The sequence below is a fragment of the Cotesia glomerata genome, linkage group LG2 (genome assembly GCF_020080835.1).
Source record: "Cotesia glomerata isolate CgM1 linkage group LG2, MPM_Cglom_v2.3, whole genome shotgun sequence".
NCBI lineage: Eukaryota > Metazoa > Arthropoda > Insecta > Hymenoptera > Braconidae > Cotesia > Cotesia glomerata.
In genome coordinates, this window is record NC_058159.1 from 12,404,820 (window position 1) to 12,426,453 (window position 21,634).

The 21,634-nt window shown below is 38.4% G+C and overlaps 1 protein-coding gene across 1 annotated transcript in view; it reads left to right on the plus strand.

The window, feature by feature from the left end:
- LOC123259683 (probable actin-related protein 2/3 complex subunit 2) overlaps positions 1-21,634 on the plus strand; it is a 32,178-nt gene that overhangs the window by 6,307 nt on the left and 4,237 nt on the right. The window lies entirely within an intron of this gene.

The following is a 21,634-nucleotide window of genomic DNA, read 5'->3' on the forward strand; positions in this document are numbered from 1 at the left end:
TAGGTATTGCTGTCCCTTGACTGTGGCTACGTTAGACCCGCAGATGTGATCTTTCGAACCCAAGCCTACCGTCATAAAAGACTTAAGGAAAGTTTACTAAAATTTCCTTAGCGTATTAGATCATAAAAATTAAAATGCTAAGTTTTATTTTCTAGCTATAAACTAAAAGTGCTTAGGATTTTCCCAGCATCCCTTGGAAAAACCCAGCTATTCTCATCTCCGATGTAGTTTTTGGAATCGATCCATGAAGTCGTTTAAAAGTTATTCCAAAAAAACCGAATTTGAAAAATTTTTTTGAGATAGATAGGTAGTTTTTTTTTGAGATTTCTCAAAATCTGCCGGTCCGAATCGATCCAAAGTGTATTCAAAATCTAAGTTTGGTCAAGCCCTTTCGAATGGCAACGGTAATCATGGTAACGGTAACCATAGCAACGGTTACCATAGCAACGGAGAATCAAAATGTTATTTTCCTCCAAAAAAAAAAAAAGAGAGAGATGGGGAAGGGGGAAGAAGGCACGGGAGATAGGGCACGGGTGGGGAGGGGAAGAATGAGAGGAAGGGGAAGGGGTAGCATACGTGATGGTTGACGAAAAATCCATTCTGGCTAGCACTTGCGCAAAATCCGTTCTTAGTGAGCGTCTATGTCACGAAAGGGGTAAGTATACGAGATTTGAAGTTAATCGGACCAATAGTTTCGGAGATTTCTTGATAAGTCAGTCAGTGGTAAATCGCTTATATTTATACATATATATATATATATATATATATATATATATATATATATATATATATATATATATATATATAAGGGTGTGCCAAAATGTAATTCCCGTGGAGAACCTTTTTGAAATTGGAATTTTGAGTTCAGCTTTTGACAGGGGCTGTGTTTGGGCATTTCCTAAGATATTTTGGGGGGAGACGATGTATTTAATTTTCATAGAATTTTTTAACAGAAGCTTAGTTTGGGCGTTTTCGGTGAAAATTCAAAATTCAAATTATATACACTAGTCACAAAAATTAAGGGATATAAAAAAAATTCCAAATTTTTGGGTGATTTTCAACAAGCTGTAACTCCGAGGAAAATAGTCGTACAGAAAAAATAAAAAAAGCAAATTGTAGCTCCAAGTGTCTAGTTTTCAGATATGACCATGAAAAACTGCACGATATTCAATTCGAAAAATGAATTTTTCTAAAAGATGTTTACATTTTCTTATAGAGAATATCGTGCAGTTTTCAAAACCCTCCATCGATTTCCTGTACAATCATTATTTTCGGAGTTATTGAATATCAAAGTCAAAAAGAACTTTTTTGCTTTGATTGACGATAACTCCGCGGCAAATCGTCGTACAGGCTTTTTGAATACGCCAAATTAAAGAGTATTAAATTCTCTAAAAGAGCTTAAATTTCTTTCGTGAATTTTCTGTAAGCTTTTCTTTGATAATCACCTTTGGCATTTTGATATGCCTCGCCGACATTTAGCTGCCACAGATGTGGCTCGCATTGTTACCCTACTTCAAGAGGGCTACAGTCAGATGGAAGTAGCAGCTTCTATGGGAGTGAGTCAGTCTGTTGTCAGTCGTGCCTATGCCCGATTTAACGCGAATCAAAGTTACGATCGTCGTCCGGGTCAAGGCAGACGACGAATCACTACTGAGCGTGATGATCGAGCTATCATTCGCGAAGCTCGTCGAAACCCTACTGCCCATGCTCACACGATCGCTCCTCAATTCCGCAATCGTCGACAACGTCCTTCCCAACAACACATCTCGGCATCAACGGTCCGAAATCGCTTTTGGACGACGCGCAAATCGCGTGCCTATGCTCACTTTACGACATCGTCGAGCCCGATTGGCTTATGCGCATGACCATCACCATTGGGGTCGTAGACAGTGGACCAGTGTCTTATGGACTGACGAATCTCGATTTTGTCTTCATGGCAGCGATAGACGATCTCTCGTTTGGCGCCGTCGTGGGGAACGAGATCGGGATGGTTTTACGAGACCAGTTACGGCTTTCAATGGTGGATCAGTCATGGTGTGGGCAGGCGTGTCCTTCAATACCAGAACCCCGTTGGTCATCGTTCGTGGGACGTTGACTGCCGACAGGTATGTCGACGAGATTCTGGGATCACACGTCCTGCCTATGCGCACACGCATGGGAGCAAGACGGTTCATTTTGATGCAGGATAATGCTCGTCCTTATACTGCAGTTCGCACGCGAAATTTTCTCCGCGCCAACAACGTAACAACGCTTAATCATCCAGCTATGAGTCCTGATTTGAACCCAATTGAGCATGTTTGGGACATGCTTGGGCGTCGATTGCGGCGAGACTATCCGCAACTGCACAATCTTTATCAGTTGACTCAAGCGTTGTTACGTTGTTGGCAAGGAATTTCGCAACGTGACATTCGACGATGCATCAACATGCAATATTGTTTACGAGCTGTGATTCGGAACAGAGGTGGCAATACACGATACTGAACTGTTACTGCCTTGCGTACAGAGGTCCTTCAACAGCTGCAGACAGACAGACAGACAGACAGACAGACAGACAAACACACAGAAACACACACACACACACACACACACACACACACACACACAGAAGCGTAAATCCGACCGAGCAACTTCCACGTGGTACGCTTTGGGTAACGCTAATGCCGGCGGTAAAACAGCAGTCGAAAAAAATCGAGAAAATTTCGAAAAAAATTGAGTTTTTTTTTTTCAAATTTTTAAAAAAATCAATCTCTTTAATCGAAAAAATAAATATTTTAGAGAGAAAAAAATTTTTTTCATTAAAAAAATGAATAAAAATCACAAAATTGCTCATTATGGTGATTTTTGCAAGAACAAAGAAATTGAAGCTTCGGGGCACAATGAAAAAAAAATCGCAGCGCTTTGAATTTTTGAGGGATTTTAGGGGACACTGAGGTTAAAAAATTATCGACGATATCCTTCATTCATCCATTTTATCCAAAGTTATACCAAGTTATCCAAATATCCTTAATTATGTGAATTTTTGTCTTTTTTTCAGTCCGAGTTTTCAATTCGAAAAATTAATTTTTCTAAAAGATGTTTACATTTTCTTATAGAGAATATCGTGCAGTTTTCAAAACCCTCCTTCGATTTCCTGTACAATCATTATTTTCGGAGTTATTGAATATCAAAGTCAAAAAGAACTTTTTTGCTTTGATTGACGATAACTCCGCGGCAAATCGTCGTACAGGCTTTTTGAATACGCCAAATTAAAGAGTATTAAATTCTCTAAAAGAACTTTTGAACAGAACAATCATAGAAGTTTTTTTTAAGCCCGTGGACCTTTTTTTACACGGAAAAAAATTTGGAAAATTTTTTTTTCGGCAGCTTTCTTAAGATTTCTCCAGACCTGGACATGAAAAAAATTTTTCATGGTCACATCTGAAAACTAGACACTTGAAGCTACAATTTGCTTTTTTTATTTTTTCTGTACGACTATTTTCCTCGGAGTTACAGCTTGTTGAAAATCACCCAAAAATTTGGAATTTTTTTTATATCCCTTAATTTTTGTGACTAGTGTATATAATTTGAATTTTGAATTTTCACCGAAAACGCCCAAACTAAGCTTCTGCTAAAAAATTCTATGAAAATTAAATACATCGTCTCCCCCCAAAATATCTTAGGAAATGCCCAAACACAGCCCCTGTCAAAAGCTGAACTCAAAATTCCAATTTCAAAAAGGTTCTCCACGGGAATTACATTTTGGCACACCCTTATATATATATAAGCGATTTACCACTGACTGACTTATCAAGAAATCTCCGAAACTATTGGTCCGATTAACTTCAAATCTCGTATACTTACCCCTTTCGTGACATAGACGCTCACTAAGAACGGATTTTGCGCAAGTGCTAGCCAGAATGGATTTTTCGTCAACCATCACGTATGCTACCCCTTCCCCTTCCTCTCATTCTTCCCCTCCCCACCCGTGCCCTATCTCCCGTGCCTTCTTCCCCCTTCCCCATCTCTCTCTTTTTTTTTTTTTGGAGGAAAATAACATTTTGATTCTCCGTTGCTATGGTAACCGTTGCTATGGTTACCGTTACCATGATTACCGTTGCCATTCGAAAGGGCTTGACCAAACTTAGATTTTGAATACACTTTGGATCGATTCGGACCGGCAGATTTTGAGAAATCTCAAAAAAAAACTACCTATCTATCTCAAAAAAATTTTTCAAATTCGGTTTTTTTGGAATAACTTTTAAACGACTTCATGGATCGATTCCAAAAACTACATCGGAGATGAGAATAGCTGGGTTTTTCCAAGGGATGCTGGGAAAATCCTAAGCACTTTTAGTTTATAGCTAGAAAATAAAACTTAGCATTTTAATTTTTATGATCTAATACGCTAAGGAAATTTTAGTAAACTTTCCTTAAGTCTTTTATGACGGTAGGCTTGGGTTCGAAAGATCACATCTGCGGGTCTAACGTAGCCACAGTCAAGGGACAGCAATACCTAAGTGAAAATCATCGGGACGTACAATTGCAAGATGTATCTTGTGTATTTTTTCAGAATAATTACCTGAAAGAGCTACGGATTGAAAATAAGTTTTGAGAATAGTCAGTTCTTTCCGAACAGTGAGCGATAACGGTTTGCTGTCCTTCTGATTGTGGATTCGTTCTCTTATCCAAGTCTGTCGTCATTTTATTATTTCTAACGTCTAACATTAACGATATCTTATTTTGTTAATATTGTTCATATTATTAGTTTAGTGTGTTAATTAAAATTATAATTGTTAATAATTAAATAATAATATTAAATTATACTTCGAGTGTAGTGACTATATAATATTGTGTGTGTGTGTGTGTGTGTGTGTTTTATCTTAGGGGGGAGAATCCTTTTTACGGATTCCAGGCATAGCTGTTCGGCCTGGATATGTGACGACTCGACGCAGCGTCATACTGAAACTCGACGCAGCGTCATACTGAAACTCGACGCTAACGCCCCTACCCACTAAACCCTAAACCCCTTTTTTTCTTTCCTCTAATCCCTCATGGAAACCGCCGTCAGGCATTACTTCGTGAGGGGAGGATCTAGCTACTGCTATTCCTTCTGGTGGCTAAGGTGTTATTTTTCCTTCCTTCTAGTTTCTGTCATTTGCCCTTTTTCTTTCAATGGAACGCAGCTCTGTAAGCACTTCGGTGGTAAACGTGCTTGTGGCGTTCCAGGCAGCTTCGAATGACAGCATTTCTTCTACTATTGACTCTGGTGTGATTTTCTTGTTCAGGATCTTCTCTAACTCATCACGCTGTGGGTAAAAACGAGGGCACTCAAAGAAAACGTGCTCCGCATTTTCAGCAACTCTTGGGCAAGACGGACACTCTGGGGAATTATCGTGCTTAAAGCGATAAAGGTACTCCCGGAAACAGCCGTGTCCTGATAACATCTGGGTCAGATAGTAGTTGGCCTCGCCGTGATTCCGGTTAAGCCAAACGTCAATCCTTGGTATAAGTCGATGAGTCCATCTTCCCTTCTCCGCAGCATCCCATAGTTGTTGCCATCTTGCTATACTATGTTGTCGCTCTTCAGTTCTCAGTTCTTCAGCGCTCAGTGTAGATGACCTCTTTCGGTGGTATAGGTTCCGTCTTTCCTCAGCTAGGACTCTAAGAGGCAGAGTTCCAGAAATGACGCACACTGCCTCCTCAGATATTGTGCGGAAGGCGCTTGCAACTCTCAGTGCACTTAATCGGTAGACCGGTCCGGCTTTCCTCCATGATTCTTGGGTCTCCAGCGCGTCTGCCCAAACGGATATTCCATATGTGAGCACTGATGTGACTACTGACGACAGCAATAGTCTCCTGCTCTGCTTCGGGCCTCCAACATTCGGGATCAGTCTTGATAGGCTAGTTACCACCGCTGATGCTTTAGCACTTACGTGTTCGACCTGTTGTTTAAAGTTCAGTCGGGCATCCAGCGTCACCCCCAGATATCGGATAAATGGTTGCGATTCGATCTCCTGCTCGCCGACATTCAGCTTGATGTTTTCTACGATCTTTCTGCTGGTGATGAGCACAGCTTCAGTTTTGTGCTTGGCTAACTCCAACTTCACCATCTCCATCCATAGATTAATCCGGCTAAATGTGATATCGAAAGCCAGATTGATCTCTTCCAAGTGTTTCGCGACAATCACTACCGCTACATCATCGGCATATGCAACAAGTTTCACCTCTGATGGTAATGCAACTCTCAGGAGACCATCATACATGATGTTCCACAGCAAAGGACCCAAAACCGAGCCCTGTGGCACTCCTCCGGTTATTTCGTACTCCCTTGGACCGTTTTTAGTGTCATATTTGAGGACTCTGTCTGTAAAGTCGTTTGCTACCATTCTGCGCAGGTATCCTAGCACTTCTTTATCTTCGGGAGCTCGCATCATGCAGTCCCAGTTAGTGGAATTGAAGGCATTTTTTATGTCCAAGGCAGCCACTAAACAATACTTCTTTCTGCCACGTTCCCATCTCTTTCCAGCGATTGCCTCCTTAGCTGTATCGACCACCAGGTTGATCGCATCCAGCGTTGATCGTCCTTTCCGGAAACCATACTGGCCTTCTGCTAGGAGTGGATCGACGACTGCTTCTATTCGTTGGTGCATTATACGCTCTAATATCTTACCCGCTGTATCCAGCATGCAGAGTGGTCGGTAGGATGATGGCTCGTCCGGCGGCTTTTTCCCTTTAGGGAGAAGTACAAGTCTTTGCTGTTTCCATCTTCTAGGAAAAATCCCTTCTTTGAGGCACGAATCGTAGGTATCTAAGAATAGATTTGGCGCTGCTTTAATAGCTGTTTTTAATGCAATATTCGGGATTCCATCCAATCCCGGCGCCTTATTATTCCCTACTCGGTTGCACGCCTCCATCAGTTCCTCTTCTGTGACAGGTGGAATATCTTCTTGATTTACTGGCAATGAAGAATAGCCGAACCCTCTGTCGAGGAAACAGCGTAGAAACTATTCTTTCCAGGAGCTGTGGACACGTAGGTGATGGCATTGGCCGGCGCTTCAGGTGGGTCATGACCACCCTATACGGTCTGCCCCATGAGTCCTTTTCTACCTCATCGACGAGTTCCTTCCAACAGCGTCTTTTGCTATCTTTGATGGCCTTGTTCAGTTCTCGACGGGCCTTTTTGTATTCTGCGACCAGCTCCGCAGAGTTAGGTCGTCGGTGGCCACGCTGTGATAATCTTCTCTTTTTGTGACAGGCTGTGCGAAGGGCGTTAATCTGATCATTCCACCAGTGCACCGATGGTTTTTTATTGATGCCACGCTTACAGGGCATGCAGGTGTCGCACGCCTGGGCAATTCTCGTCATTAAGTCCTTCGTCTTCTCTACAGCATTTCCTGTGATGATGGTCGAGTCACTGTCTAAGGCTACTACCAAAGCTTCCGAGTCAAAGTCTTTCACTTTCCATCCAGCGGCATTAGTTTGTCTAGCTGCTCTTTGAGGGCTCCGGCCAGCTGATATTTCCCAAAGTATTGCACTGTGGTCGCTGGCGGTGTAGGTGTTTAAGACTTCCCAAGAATAGTTTCCTTTCAATAAGCTGCTGCTGACGAATGTGAGGTCTATTATCGAACTAGCCTCTCCCTTGGTATATGTTGGTGTCTCACCGATGTTGAGAAGGACCACGTCCAGTGAGGCCATTGCTTCACGTAGTGCCTTGCCTCGCGCATTAGTCTGCTTGCTGCCCCAGTCTACCGCCCAGGAATTGAAGTCCCCTGCTATAGCTACTGGGTAGTATTGCTTTGCGTCTTCGGTTAGTCGATCCAGGAAATCAGTAAAGTCGGCAATGGAAAGGCTAGGTGGTGCATAGCAACTATAAAAACGGATGTCGTTAATAGACACTGCTACAAAGCCGATGCTATCATTGCTCACTATGCTCTGGAAGGGAAGTTTGCCACAGGACCAGATGACAGCCTTGGTGGTGCTGTCAGTTTCCCAAGGTTGGTTATTCAGGTGTCTGTATGGCTCTGCTATTATTACTAAATCAAGCTCTAATTCACGCACGGTCTGCACGAGCAGGTCATTCGCGGCCTCACAGTGATTGAGGTTAAGCTGTAATATCCTCATGTTTGCTTGCTTGTCATTCTCTGGAGTGCCTCTTTGTATACCGGGCATCTGTATGTGCCGGCTTGATGGGCAGCGTTCTCTGCGCTCTTATTTTCCGCGCATAATACACACTTCACTGGGTTTTTACAGTCCGCAATCTTGTGTCCTTCTTGGCTGCATCTGATGCATAGCTTGGATCGATCTGTCTTGCTTCTGCACTGGGATCCGTGGTGCCCGAAATGCCAGCATTTGTAGCATTGGGTAGGTTTCCTCGTGGCTCTAATTCGGCAGTTGACCCAGCCAATTCGGATTTTACCGCTTCCTTCTAATATCTTCTGAGCTGCTGCAGCCGGTAGTGTCACGACAGCGGTTTGGGTACCTCTGTAGGCTTTGCGGATCTTGATTGTCTCTGGTAGTATTTCGCAGAGCTCCTTGGTTACCGTATGCAGGGCAGCCTGAATATCCTCCTTTTTTGTGGTGTCATCTAGGTCTCGGATCTCGATGTCTTCTTGTGGCCCTTTGCAGATCACTTTGGCCTCCTCCTTAAAAATGTTTGCGATGGTATGTTGCAAGCCTTGGCCTTTGTCCACGCACTTCCGCGAAATCGTAATCAGCAAGTCCCCGCTTCTGGTCTTGTTGATCTTGTCCACTGTTGTGCGAACTTGCTCATCAGGGACGTCCTTCTTTATGCGACGCAAAATCTCGGCGTACTTTGCTTTCTCGGCCGGGCGGATGATCAGTGTGTCGGGTCTGATCCATTTGAGCGGTTTTTTGCGCTTAGGTTCCGGCCTGGGCTTTTTTGGAGGCTCCTTTGGGAGCTGTTCTTTGGCTAGCCTCCGTTTCTCTTTCCTTGTGTGGAGATCTTTCCAATCAGTCACGTCTTTTTTTTCGGCGTTCTGCTTCATCACGTTTTTCGGAGGACTTGGTTTCAAGTCCTTTCTCTTCGTCAATCGCCCATCTATTCCATCTGGGGAGTTTCGGTCCTTCCTCTTGTTAGTTGTTGGAAGTATGGCTACTTGTTGGAAGTATGACCTTCGTCTTTAGCATCAGATTCACCGTCACCATCGCCTCCGGTGTCCATTGATTCTTCGATCTCCACAGTAAGTTGACTGCTCTTCTCCGGCGTAAAACGAGGAGTGAGTCGTCGAGGTGACTGCCATTCTTCGTCCAGTTTTTTAAACCTTCGAAGGGCGTTAACTACCCCGGTTGCCTTGGCCTTTATCTCTTTATGGATATTGATCTTTGATTGGACAAACTCATGCAATTCGCTGGTCAGCTTTTCGAGGTGTTCCAGCGCTTGCGTCCGCTTCATCTCAGCGCTTACGGTAATCGCTGCTTCTTGGGCGTGAGGCCCACTAATACTCCTGTCCTTTTCTTGATTTTTCGTTTCTTCCATTATTTTGAGTGATACTCCAAAGCAAAAGGTCGTCTCCGAACGCGATGCCTCCGGAAGTGGAGGGGTGATCACTCTTACAGCTACCTCCATTGCTATAAGAGCTTTCGGTCATTGAAGCGGGAAATCTCAACCGCTTCGACCCTGCACCTGCTTCCTTCATCGGCTTCCTCTTGCTCCCGTGGGTGCGGCACGTAGATGCCGGGAGTTACCACGTACACCGCGCTATAAGGATCATTTCGCACATCTCTTTCGAGCAGCGTCACCTTATCCGCTTGCGTACGTGACCCTAGGTCAGATGGTGTGACCAACCCTTCCTGCCGAAAGGGGAGTTTTCGTTTTTTACCGCGAGAGCTATTTTATTTCGCTCTTACCCTCTGCTCCGAAGAACAGCGAGCTTTCTCCGACCCACAAGGATACACGGACGGTGGCTGTTACTCTTCAGCTCCGATGCCTGATTTGGTCCGCGAGGGCTATTTTATTTCGCCCCAATCCACCGATCTCACGACCGGTTAGGACCCCCCTATCCACCACCTGGGGACGCGCCCGGTGGGAGTTTGGCTTCTTCCGACGGGTGTGTGTGTGTGTGTGTGTGTGTGTGTGTGTGTGTCTGTGTGTCTGTGTCTGTGTGTCTGTGTCTGTGTGTCTGTGTTACGCATAAACAAACATTGTAACAAGCAACTACAATTAAGTATTAATAAAGTTGTACGATATTTGTATCATCTGGATATTGTAAACAAATAATAAAATGTCTCAAGATAATAATAATAGTGTGCGCCCTTTTCAAACCAACGCTATTCCGACATATATACTAGCTGTTACCCGCCCGCTACGCTGTGCGTTTATAGAATTGTATTTGTAGATTTAAACTTGAAATTTAATTGGAGTATTGTATTGACTAACAGAGATTCCAAATTTCATCGAATTGGCATTTACTTTTTATCCATGTGATCATTCTCGCTAGTATTTATTGTAATTTTCAATGTGCAATTAATATAACATTCCCGTGGCATTCTTCCAAAAATGAATAATAATTGACACGAAGAAAAAAATTTGAAATGAGCATTAAAAGTTTCAGTTAAAGTTATTGTAGGTCTCATAAGTGAAGTTGAAATCTGCTTAGCTCAAAGTGTAGCGAGTTTCGCTGTTAATTAAAATCTCCTCCGTAATAAGAACAATTCATCGGTTAGTGATCAGCAAAAATAAAATGTATGTTAATCTCTAAGTCCGTTGACTGAATAGCTACATGTAAAGTAAAATTTTGGAAACGTTATAATGACTTTTTAGCCGCTGCCAAAGAGACGATTGTTGTTAGAAAATATAATTATTAAGAAAGAAAAATATTTAAATCCGTTGACTTTGGAGGCCATTACTGTGATTTCCTGTTTCTCTTGAGATTCTATCAAATTTTATATCTGTTGGAACAATATGAATTTTTTGACAATTATCACTTCTGCACTCCTGTGTAGGGGAGGTATTTCGTAAGATCCTATTCGAGATGATTTCTACATTATAAACAAAAGGTTCTAACAAAAGTTCGAGGCCATAGAAACTATTGTTTAAAATAAAAGATTTTCATTGTTAATGCACCCGCAATCCTTTTTGGACTGGAATTCGAGAAAATGCATTCTTAGCTGAACTTGACACCGTACACAAAGATGCCTACCAAATTTGGAGTCTGTAGGAGTTATAATTTGTAAATTAAAATTTTAGATTTTACAACTCAGCCCCGCAATCCCTATTAGGAGTAGAATTTATTAAAATTAATTTTGAAATGATCTCTTCATAAGAAATAAAAGATTTCTACCAAATTTATAGTTTTTAGAAGCTATATTTTGGAAATTAAGATTTTTTATTGTCATCACTCACTCCCTCGATCCTCATTGGACGTGATTCTATATCACATATAGAAGACTTCTTCTACTCAATTTGGAGTATGTAGGAGCTATATTTTAAAAATCAAAATTTTTTTTTGTCAACACCCACTCGCTCAATCCATATTTGGAGTAAGTTGTCACAAAATCCACTCTTAGATCATTTCTACCACACATATAGCAGATTCTTACCGAATTTAGAACCTATAAGAGCTATAGCTTGAAAATTGAAAATTTTCATTGTTAACACCCACCCCCGCAATTCATATTTGGAGTAGGTTGTCATTAAATTCGCTTATAGATCATTTCTACCTCATATGTAGCAGATTCTTACCAAACTTGAAGTTTATGGGAGCTATAGCTTGGAAATTAAAAATTTTTATTGTTAACACCCACCCCCGCGATCCCCTGTTGAGTGAGCTATCGTAAAATTCGTTCATAAATGATTTATTCATCACTTACAGAAAATTCCTACCAAACTTGGAGTTTGTAGGAGCTATAATTTGAAACTTAAAAATTTTCATTGTTAATACCCACCCCTGCAATCCCCTGTGGGGAGAAAAATTGTAAAATTCGTCCATAAATGATTTTTACATCACTTATAGAAAATTCCTACCAAATTTGGAGTCTGTAGTTGGAAAATTAAAAGTTTTCATTGTTGATAACCCACCCCCACAACCCCCTGTGAGGTGATCTATCGTAAAATTCATTCATATACTATATCTACATCTCTGACAGAAGATTCCTACCAAATTTGGAGTCGATAGGAGCTATAGTTTAAAAACGGGAATTTTTCATTGTTAACGCCCCCGCAACCCCCCTTGTGGGTGGAATTTCGTAAAATCCGTTCTTAGCTGACCTCTACTCGGCGAAAGGAATATTCCTACCAAATTTCAAGTCTTTAGGTCTTATAGTTCCAGAGATATCGTGATGAGTGACTATATCTATAGAAAGTCTCCTATATATATATACTAGCTGATACCCGCCCGCTTCGCTGGGCATACAATAAAATTTTATGTTGTAACCTAGATGAAAAATATAAACAAAATGATTAATTTCAAAAAGATAATTAATATAAATTTTGAATTAGAGAAAAGTGATTGTTTATGATAACCGGTGTTAGCGAGTATTAAATATATGAGAAAAGTATTTTATTATTAATAATCAATCAATCAATGGGTCAGTTAGTCAGTAAATCTGTCATTAGACAGATTTCCGCATCACCCATGACGTACTGTGTAATGAGATGCGTTCCCATTATAATAATGTTATCCTAAACATTTAGTCTAGACCGGATAGGTCAAATGGTAGAGTAGCCGACATGTCACCGGAAGGTTCTGGGTTCGAATCCCTGTCCGAGCTATCTGAATTTTTTCTCGCATATTCTGTAAACTCTTATTAAGAAGGTCCTTCCTATTTCTTTCTCAATCTCTTCCTCCTCCAATTATTCTGTTACGTGAATGTTGGAACGATTCACGTAATAATTATCCGTAACTCCTATTCTTTTCCGCTTCATAGTATTATTTAATTTTAAAAATGTCAATAATTTTTTAATTTTAAAAAATGTTAATAATAAAATACTTTTCTCATATATTTAATACTCGCTAACACCGGTCATCACAAACAATCACTTTTCTCTAATTCAAAATTTATATTCATTATCTTTTTGAAATTAACCATTTTGTTTATATTTTTCATCTAGGTTACACCATAAAAATTTATTGTATTCCTATCGAAGCGGGCGGGTATCAGCTAGTTATTAATAAATTCATAACAAATTAAGTGGTATTAAAAAATATATTTATTATTACTCATTTTATTAGAAATTATCTTAAATCGACCGTTTTTATAATAATTTAACGATATCGTTGTAAAATTTTAGAGAAGACGCATCAGACACAATTTACCATTTTAATTTTAATCATTAAAATCAGTATAATCATTTAACAATATCAACTTGATAATATTTATGTTTAATTTATCTGTGTTATGATATAATCGAGTTCATCCTTCATGATTATTCCAATACATATAAGTTATTTCAGTTATTAATGATTTAGCTATTCTTTCTTAAAAAACGTATGATTATGAATTCCTACTGTCCCAACAGTCAATCGATAAAATTTAAAATCAATCATTTTGACAGTTATTATAGCAACGGTAACCATGATAACGGTAACCATGGTAACGGCAACCATGGTAACGGTAACCATGGCAACGGTAACCACGGCAACGGTAACCATAGCAACGGTAACCATGGCAACGATAACCATGACAATGGTAACCATGGCAACGGTTGATTAGCGTGGGTGGTTGTAGGGGGGTTGAGTTCGATAATTTACGGGTGCCACTGATGGTTTCTTAGATTAGAGGGTCAAAATGATATTTCGCTCCCAAAAAAAGAGAGAGATATAGGGAAGGGGAAAGATTATAGGGCACGGGAGGGGAGGAGAAGAATGAGAGGGAGGGGAGTGGAGGGCATATGTGATGGTAGACGAAAAATTCATTTTGGCTAGGAATTGCGTAAAATCCGTTCTTAGTGAGCGTCTACATCACGAATGGAGTAACTATGCTAAATTTCAAGTCAATCGGGCGAATAGTTTCAGAGATCTCGTGATGAGTGAGTGGTATTTCGCTTATATATATATAGATATATTTACAGGGTGTCCCATAAGTCACGGACGCCATTGAAGCATCTGATGAAAAAAATAATTCTGAGACGAGAAGTCCTTAGCCATTTTTCAATTAACCGCATAGATAATTAATTATTAATTAAAAATAACGTATCTTTATTTGTTAGAGAGAGAGAGAGCGCCAGTGTCCAGTAAAGTATGTGCCAAACAAAGACACAACTAACTATATGACTAACTAGTTTTTATAGCTAACGTAGTCACACATATTTACTTACACATTCACACGTGCAAGCGTCTTCGTTGGAACGCACTTGACTTGACACTAGCGCTCTCTCTCTAACGCATAAAAGGACGTTATTTTAATTAATAATTAACTATCTATTCGTCTGATTAAAAAATGGCTAAGGACTTTTAGAAGCGGAACCCACAGAGTTCTCTCAAATTTAAATTTCCTGTGAGTTTGAACTGATTCGGACTTATAGATTTCGAAAAATCTCAAAAAAATTTTATTAAATCGGTTTTTTTTTGGAATAACTTTTAAACGGCTTTATCGATAAACTCCAAAAACTAATCAGCTCTTAAGCTTGAAAAACTACGTCGATCGATCGCCGCTAGTTCGATCAAAATTGGTTGATTCGTTCGAGAGATATATGAAATAATTAGATATAAATGAAATAATTATTAAAGCTCGAAAAAACACGTAGATTGCCGTCAAGAACGTGAAAAGCGGTTTATTGGTTCGAGAGATTTCCTTGACGAAAAATTTGGGAACAAGTGTTTTTATTAACACAAACTCCGACATTTCTTTTCGGATCGTTTTTGATGTAACGACATAACTATACGAGCTCTAAAAACTACGTCGATCTTATCTAAAAACGTCGAAATCGATTGACTGGTTCATGAGTTATCGTTGTCTCAGTAAAAGTGAATTTTTCAAATTTTTCTTAAATTTTCGGTCTGATCGATTTGTGTTTTAAAGTAAATCATACAATTCAGAAAACTGCGTCGAATGCTGCCAACCGCGTGAAAATCGGTTTATTCATTCAAAAATAATTGCAGTTCGACAATTTTAAGAATAGTGTTTTCTTAAATTGCTATCAGGCTATTGAGCTCGAAGAGGTCAAAATAACACATAAATTGTAATTTTAAACTCCGAGAGCTCAAAAACGTCATAAGTGCAATTTCAAGCGCTTATGTATTGAATTAGCGTGAAGTTGCAGGGATGGACTTCAGGGTTAACCATTTTCCTAATTTTTAACTTCCCGTTAAAAAAGTTGAAAATTTCAAAAAATCGGAAAGTTCTTGGTTTTACCCCGTTTTTCGAAAATCGAGTTTTCATCAAATCTCGAAGTTTTAAGGTACTAGGAAGCTTCCCTGACTATTCCCGCAATGGTGTCCGTACGTCTGTATGTATGTATGTGTGTGTATGGATGCCCTGTTTTTTCAAAGAAAAAATTTTTATGTCTGTTAATTAAATATAAGCATATATAATTATATATACTTATATATAATTACATATAAGCATATATAATTATATATACTTATATATAATTACATATGCCCTGGCGGATTCGTGGTCACGGCAAAATGATCGTGAAACGACGGTGAATGTCCCATAAATTCACAGTGTCGACAAATGATCGTCGAATGACCGTCACTTGACTATCGAACGGCCGTCATTTGACAGTGAACGACGAGTATCATTGTGAAAGTTTTTCACTGTTACTTTATGATTTTTATTCTGTATAGTTATCATACTTCACTATTCGAAAAACCAAATTTTTACTTGACTTCTCCGATTTTTTACCTGAGTAAAAATCGTAGATCATCGATCGATCGTCTGTCATTTGACAGTCATTCGAAAACATATAAATTGTCAAAAAACCGTAACTCGGTGGTAGATGCACAGTAGTCTGTGAGTGAAACGACCGTGAAACGAGCGTTTAATGTCGGTAAGCCAGGAATTTTTTACTAGTCAACAATGAAAAAGTGCTGATTATATTTTTTTATTTCATTAAAAATACTCAAAGTGTATAATAAGATAGGTAAATGAGAAATTTTCAGTAACTAATCGGGATGAAAAATTAAAAAAAAATTAAATTATTGTAATTTTGTTTATTTCAAAGTAAAATTATAAAAATTAATCAGATTACAGGCAATCAACAGAGATCCATCATTTCAATACTTTTCAGAAAAGTTTATGGCTTACAAGTGTTGAATTTTTTTTATAGTCTTAAATTAGAAACTATAATACCTTTTGATTATGAAAAATATAATAATCAATATTGTTTTTTTTTTTTTTTTTTTTTAGAGACGAAAACTTTAATTTCAAAATTACGGAAAAATTGTTTGTTATCAAGAAAAATTATTATGAGATATTTTTTTTTAACAATTCAATTTTTAGCAATTTCTTTTCCAGATCTTTTTTTATACAGTTAATAATTTCACCATAATTTCGAAATTAAGAATTTCGTAATCATCAAAAATTTGAATCATTTATTACGATTATTATTTTGAAGTCATGGAAAAAATATAACTTTATTTAAGCTATTTTTATCTGTGCAATGAAAAAAAAATGACTTGGTTTTGACACCTTATGATGTGACTGAATCAAATGTTTCGTGCAGTGTCTTAGATAGCCTAGCTGGTAGAGTCTTGGGCGCGCGACCAGATGAATCGGGTTCGAGTCTCGGTCTGGACTTTCCGCAATATTTTTTTTTATTTTATTGTCCGTGAAAGTAGCGTAAAATCACCGTATTTGGACAGTATATTGAGCGTACAGTGTCGGTCATAACGTCGTAGATTCACTTGCGTATGCACCGTAAATATTCAATAAATTTATAGTAGATATCGTTCACAACGGTATCCGATGTTGACTGACAGATCGCTCGGTAAGAACGAACTTTATACGGTGAAACGACCGTGAAACAACCGTCATTCGACCGTGCTTTCACCGTGTCGCCGAAACCGCCAGGGTGTATGTAAACCTCTTATAACTTTTGAACGGCTTGACCGATTTCATCGCGCTTGGCGCTATTCGAAAGGACTTGGCCAGACTTAGATTGTGAATACCATTTCGACCGATTCGAACCAGTAGATTTTAAGAAATCTAAAAAAATCTACAAAAAAAAATTTTTTCAAATGTCGTTTTTTTAACTTCCCGCTAAGAAAATTAAAAATTTTCAAAAATCGGGAAGTTATTGGTTTTACCCCGTTTTTCAAAAATTGAGTTTTCATCAGATCTTGACGTTTTGAGGTCCTAAGAAGCTTCCCTGACTATTCCCGCGATGGTGTCTGTATTTCAACAAACCTAGTTCTCGACGATAAGCGGTGATATGTTCATCTCGTCTAAGACCAAAAATAATTGAGGATCTTATTGAGGAATTTACTGCTCGTTGCAATTTTAAGTCATTATCACAAGTAGCATCAATAAGCACAACAGAGCAATAATCAATAAGTGGCAAGATCGTTGCTGAAACTAATAATCTTCTGATATCAGTTGAATAAATATTTTTGCGAACTTTCAACGAATGCAATGCTGAGTTCACTTTCCTCGTAACTTGTGATACATGGTTATTCCATGATATGTTATTACTCAAATGCAAACCAAATGTCAAGTTGACATAAGGTAATGCCACTCCATCAATCACGATAGGGGGTATTTCTTCTTCAGCAAGTCTTCTCAATTTACTATCTGATCCCATAATCATAGCCTTTGTTTTGTCTAAATTTATCTGTAGTCCATGCTTTCGAGTCCACGATACAACTGATTCAGCATCGAGTGTTACCTGTCTGACTGCTTCATAAACTTGATAAATATAAAAGTGCTGGTAAATGTACATATCATCAGCAAAAAGGCCGTGTTTGCAATGAACCAGCCAGCGGACCACAGAATTCACAACTATCAAGAACAATATAGGTCCAAGAACAGATCCTTGGGGAACTCCTGAAGATTTTTGTAGTAATTCAATAGGAATCCCATGTTCATTTAGCACTGACTGAGACCTATTTGATAAATATGAGAAAAACCAGTTAATAGTTTCCAATGAAAAACCAAGTTCAAATAGTGCAATCAGTATAACCTTGGAATCAACATAATCGAAAGCCTTACTTAAATCAAAAAAGACTATAATAGTCAGTTTACTCCCATCCATAGCTTGCCTGATGTCATCAGTGAGCCTTAGTAATGTCGTTTGTGTACTGTGATATTTCCTAAATCCAGATTGGAAAGGATCAAATAGCTGATTGTCTTCCAGATACATTGTCACCTGATTAGCAATAATTCTTTCAAATACTTTAGCCAAATGCGACAAATTGGCAACTGGTCGAGTGTCTGAGGGAGATTCAGGTGGTGTTATTTTATTCAAGGGTATTATAAAGATAATCTTCCAAATATCAGAAAAGATTCCAGTGTCAAGAGATCTGTTGAATAAAGCAGTGAGAAAGAGTGAAATTTGCGGAAAATGATCTCTCAACCATCTTAGATCTAACCCATCAGGACTCTTGCTTTTTGATTTTGAAACAGTAAGATGTAAAGCTTTTGTTACATCTACAATATCAATTTTAGACCAATTAAATGAGCATTCAACCTTCCTAGAATGCTTCACAGGTATCAAGTTTAGAAAATCAATGCTACATGGTGGATGCTTCCTGACTATATTAGCATAGTATTCGTTCAACTCAAGTGGATCAAAGAAATTTAGCGGTGACGACGTATTTGATTTTATGAGTCCAAGATATTTTAGTTTGCTCCAGACAGTTGAGCCATATGGTAGATTTAACAGCGCATTTTTCAAGTATTCTTCATGCGCATGATTCAACTGGTTTTTCAATTCTTTTCTTCTTAATTTGTAAAGAGCAAGCAAGTTGGGATCTTGATTTCTTCTAGCTTTCTTGTAAAGTTGATCTCGCTCTTTGCACTTCAATTTTAATTCTTTTGTAAACCAGGGATTTCTATGTCGCCGTATCTTTCTTGTGATTACTGGCGCAAAAGCATCTAAAGTTGATAAAGTTTCGGTGGTGAAAATATTCAGAAGTTCATTTAGATCTGAATGCCCTAATACCGTATCATAAACATTTAATGAATTCATTAATGAGTTTGATAAAGCTAAATGATCACAGTTTTTTAAATTTCTAAATGTAATTTTTTTATCAATTTGCTTATAGTTTTCAACAAAATACTGGCAGAGTAAGTAATCGTGACCATCAATGAATGGAGAGTTAGATTTGGTGTAAGAAACTAACTTACTTTCACTGTCTAACAGAATCACATCTAGCCATGAATCACAGTTATTTTTATGGAATGTTGCCCCATAAGGCACACAATACAGTGATGATTCAGTGATAAAATCTTTTAAATGATTAGCGGTATAGCTATTTTCAAGTAGATTACAATTTAAATTACCAGCTATGATGATGTTATTAAAGTTTGGAGCAAGTTTGGCGTATATATCAAAGAATTCTGTTAAGAAAAGACCTTTTGGTCTTCTATAAATACAGGAAAGTAAAAGATGCATTCCAGTGGTTAGAGTGACATCCATTATTAAGAACTCCAGTTGATTTATATGACCTGAAGATGAAATATCTAGAATTTTGACTTTGAATGACTTATGAACTAAACAAGCAACACCACCACCTTGAATATAACAACCTGTATTTGAGTGTTGTAAATTTCGGTCTCTAAGGATTAAAAAATAGTCATCAAGTGAAAAAATATTATTATCAATAGATGGTTTCAACCAAGTTTAAGTTAAAACAATAATATCAGGCTTGACTTCATAAGTTAAATTTAAAAATTCAGTCTTGTGACCAGTGAAACTGTTTATATTTAGATTAAGTACAATTGAAGGTGAGGATACTTTCTTATTAGAGTTATTTATCGAATCGACTAAGTGTTAATCTAGTTTAATAAGATCGGATTCACAGGCTATAATGAGCTTTTCCGAGTTGTCATCCTTTTTAACAAAAATTTGCCCACTTTTAGCCCAAGCATACTTGAATTTTTTGACTTTTGCCTTCTCCTTAGTTTTAAGTAACAATCGGTAAGTCTCCGGAAGCAAAAATTCATTGACGTAGATGGAACCTTTGAACGCCACATCCACTTGAGTTGGAAAAACTTTTTTCGCAGAAAGATTTCCTGACTTACGTTTCCTGTCAATAATAAAGTCACGAGCTGGAGTCGACATTAGCGAAATTATGTAAGAATGTAGCGAAGGCTTATTCTGTTCATATGGCCGCCTGTTTTTAATTTCAAACTTACGGGAACTCAAGACACTATTTATTAAATTTGGCAACTCTAGATTGTTTAAGGCTGCAGCTGAAATGTCATCTGAGGTTAAGCTTTTCGCTACTGAGTCAGGAATACCTGAAATAACTAATTCAGCAGTACTACCTGGTACTTGTGAAGATGGAACTGGTACTGATTTCTCAAAATTAGACAGTCTCTCAAGTACTGAATCGAGGTCAGCTTTATTTGCTTCCTTTAAGGGGTTACATGGGTTTCGTCGGGTAAAAAAAGGCCTATTTTCAATATTTTTTTTTCTATGTAAAAAATTATTTATTTAATTCAAATTTTTTTCTGTCTTATAGATACATATTTAAAGAATAATTTCTAAAATTTTCAAAAAAAAAAAAATTAAAACTCCTCCATTGTGACGTCATTTCCGGTGACCCCTCGGAAAAAAGGTGCGTCTGCGTTGTCAGCATAACTCCTGACAAAATCATCTAAAATGAAAAAACAACAATAAGTTTTTAGTTAAGACCATAAACTCGTGCTTGAACGAAGGAAAGAAAAAAAGTAAAAATTGAATTTTGGCAGACATTTTTCCAAAAAATGAAAATTTCGGTCAAATTTGCTTGACATTTTGTTTTTTTAAATAGTTGTAATTGAAAAAAAAAAATCCTTCGTCCAAGCACGAGTAAATTGTATCTCGAACACCTGTGTGAAATTTCATCAAGATCGGTTGAGTAGTTTTCGAGAACATTTGACAACCGACATTGAAAACACGGTTCCGAGAAAAACGCGTTTAAAGTTTTGAGTAACAATAAAAGTGGAAAAAAAAATGTTTTTTGTAACTTACAGTGAATCGTCGATTCCTGGGCCATAAAGTAAAGATCCTGCAGCAGTTGCAATGTCCAGGGCATCCTTTTGCTCCTGTCGATGACGGATTCTGGCTTCGCGAGTCTCGCTCGCAGATTTTTTTTCGGCTGTGCATACACGGTTTCCATCCGAAATTCGGGCATATTCGTGGGAGTTTCGGCCTAATTTTAAATCCATACCGTGCATAATCAATAATAAAGCTGATGTTCCTTCATTGAAGATACAAGCAGCGACCAATGCCGCAATATTAACAATCTTTGAACCAGCAGGAAGTATTTTTGGAGTAATTTTCCAGATCAACTGGTTGAAGCTCTCGTTGTTATTTTGTGTGAAACCACCAACACACCGTTCAAGAAGCTCATCCTTACTGAGATCATCATATATTGGTTTCATAGCAATCAAAACTTCATCTGGTAATGGAGTATACTCATGTTTAAATGATGAAAGAGTATTTGTAGCTGATGCTCGTTGCCAAGCGCACCAAGAGTCTGGACCTTTTGGGCAGTTATCGTGCTGAGGTTTTGTATCTGTAGAGCTATAGTGATAATAGGTAGCC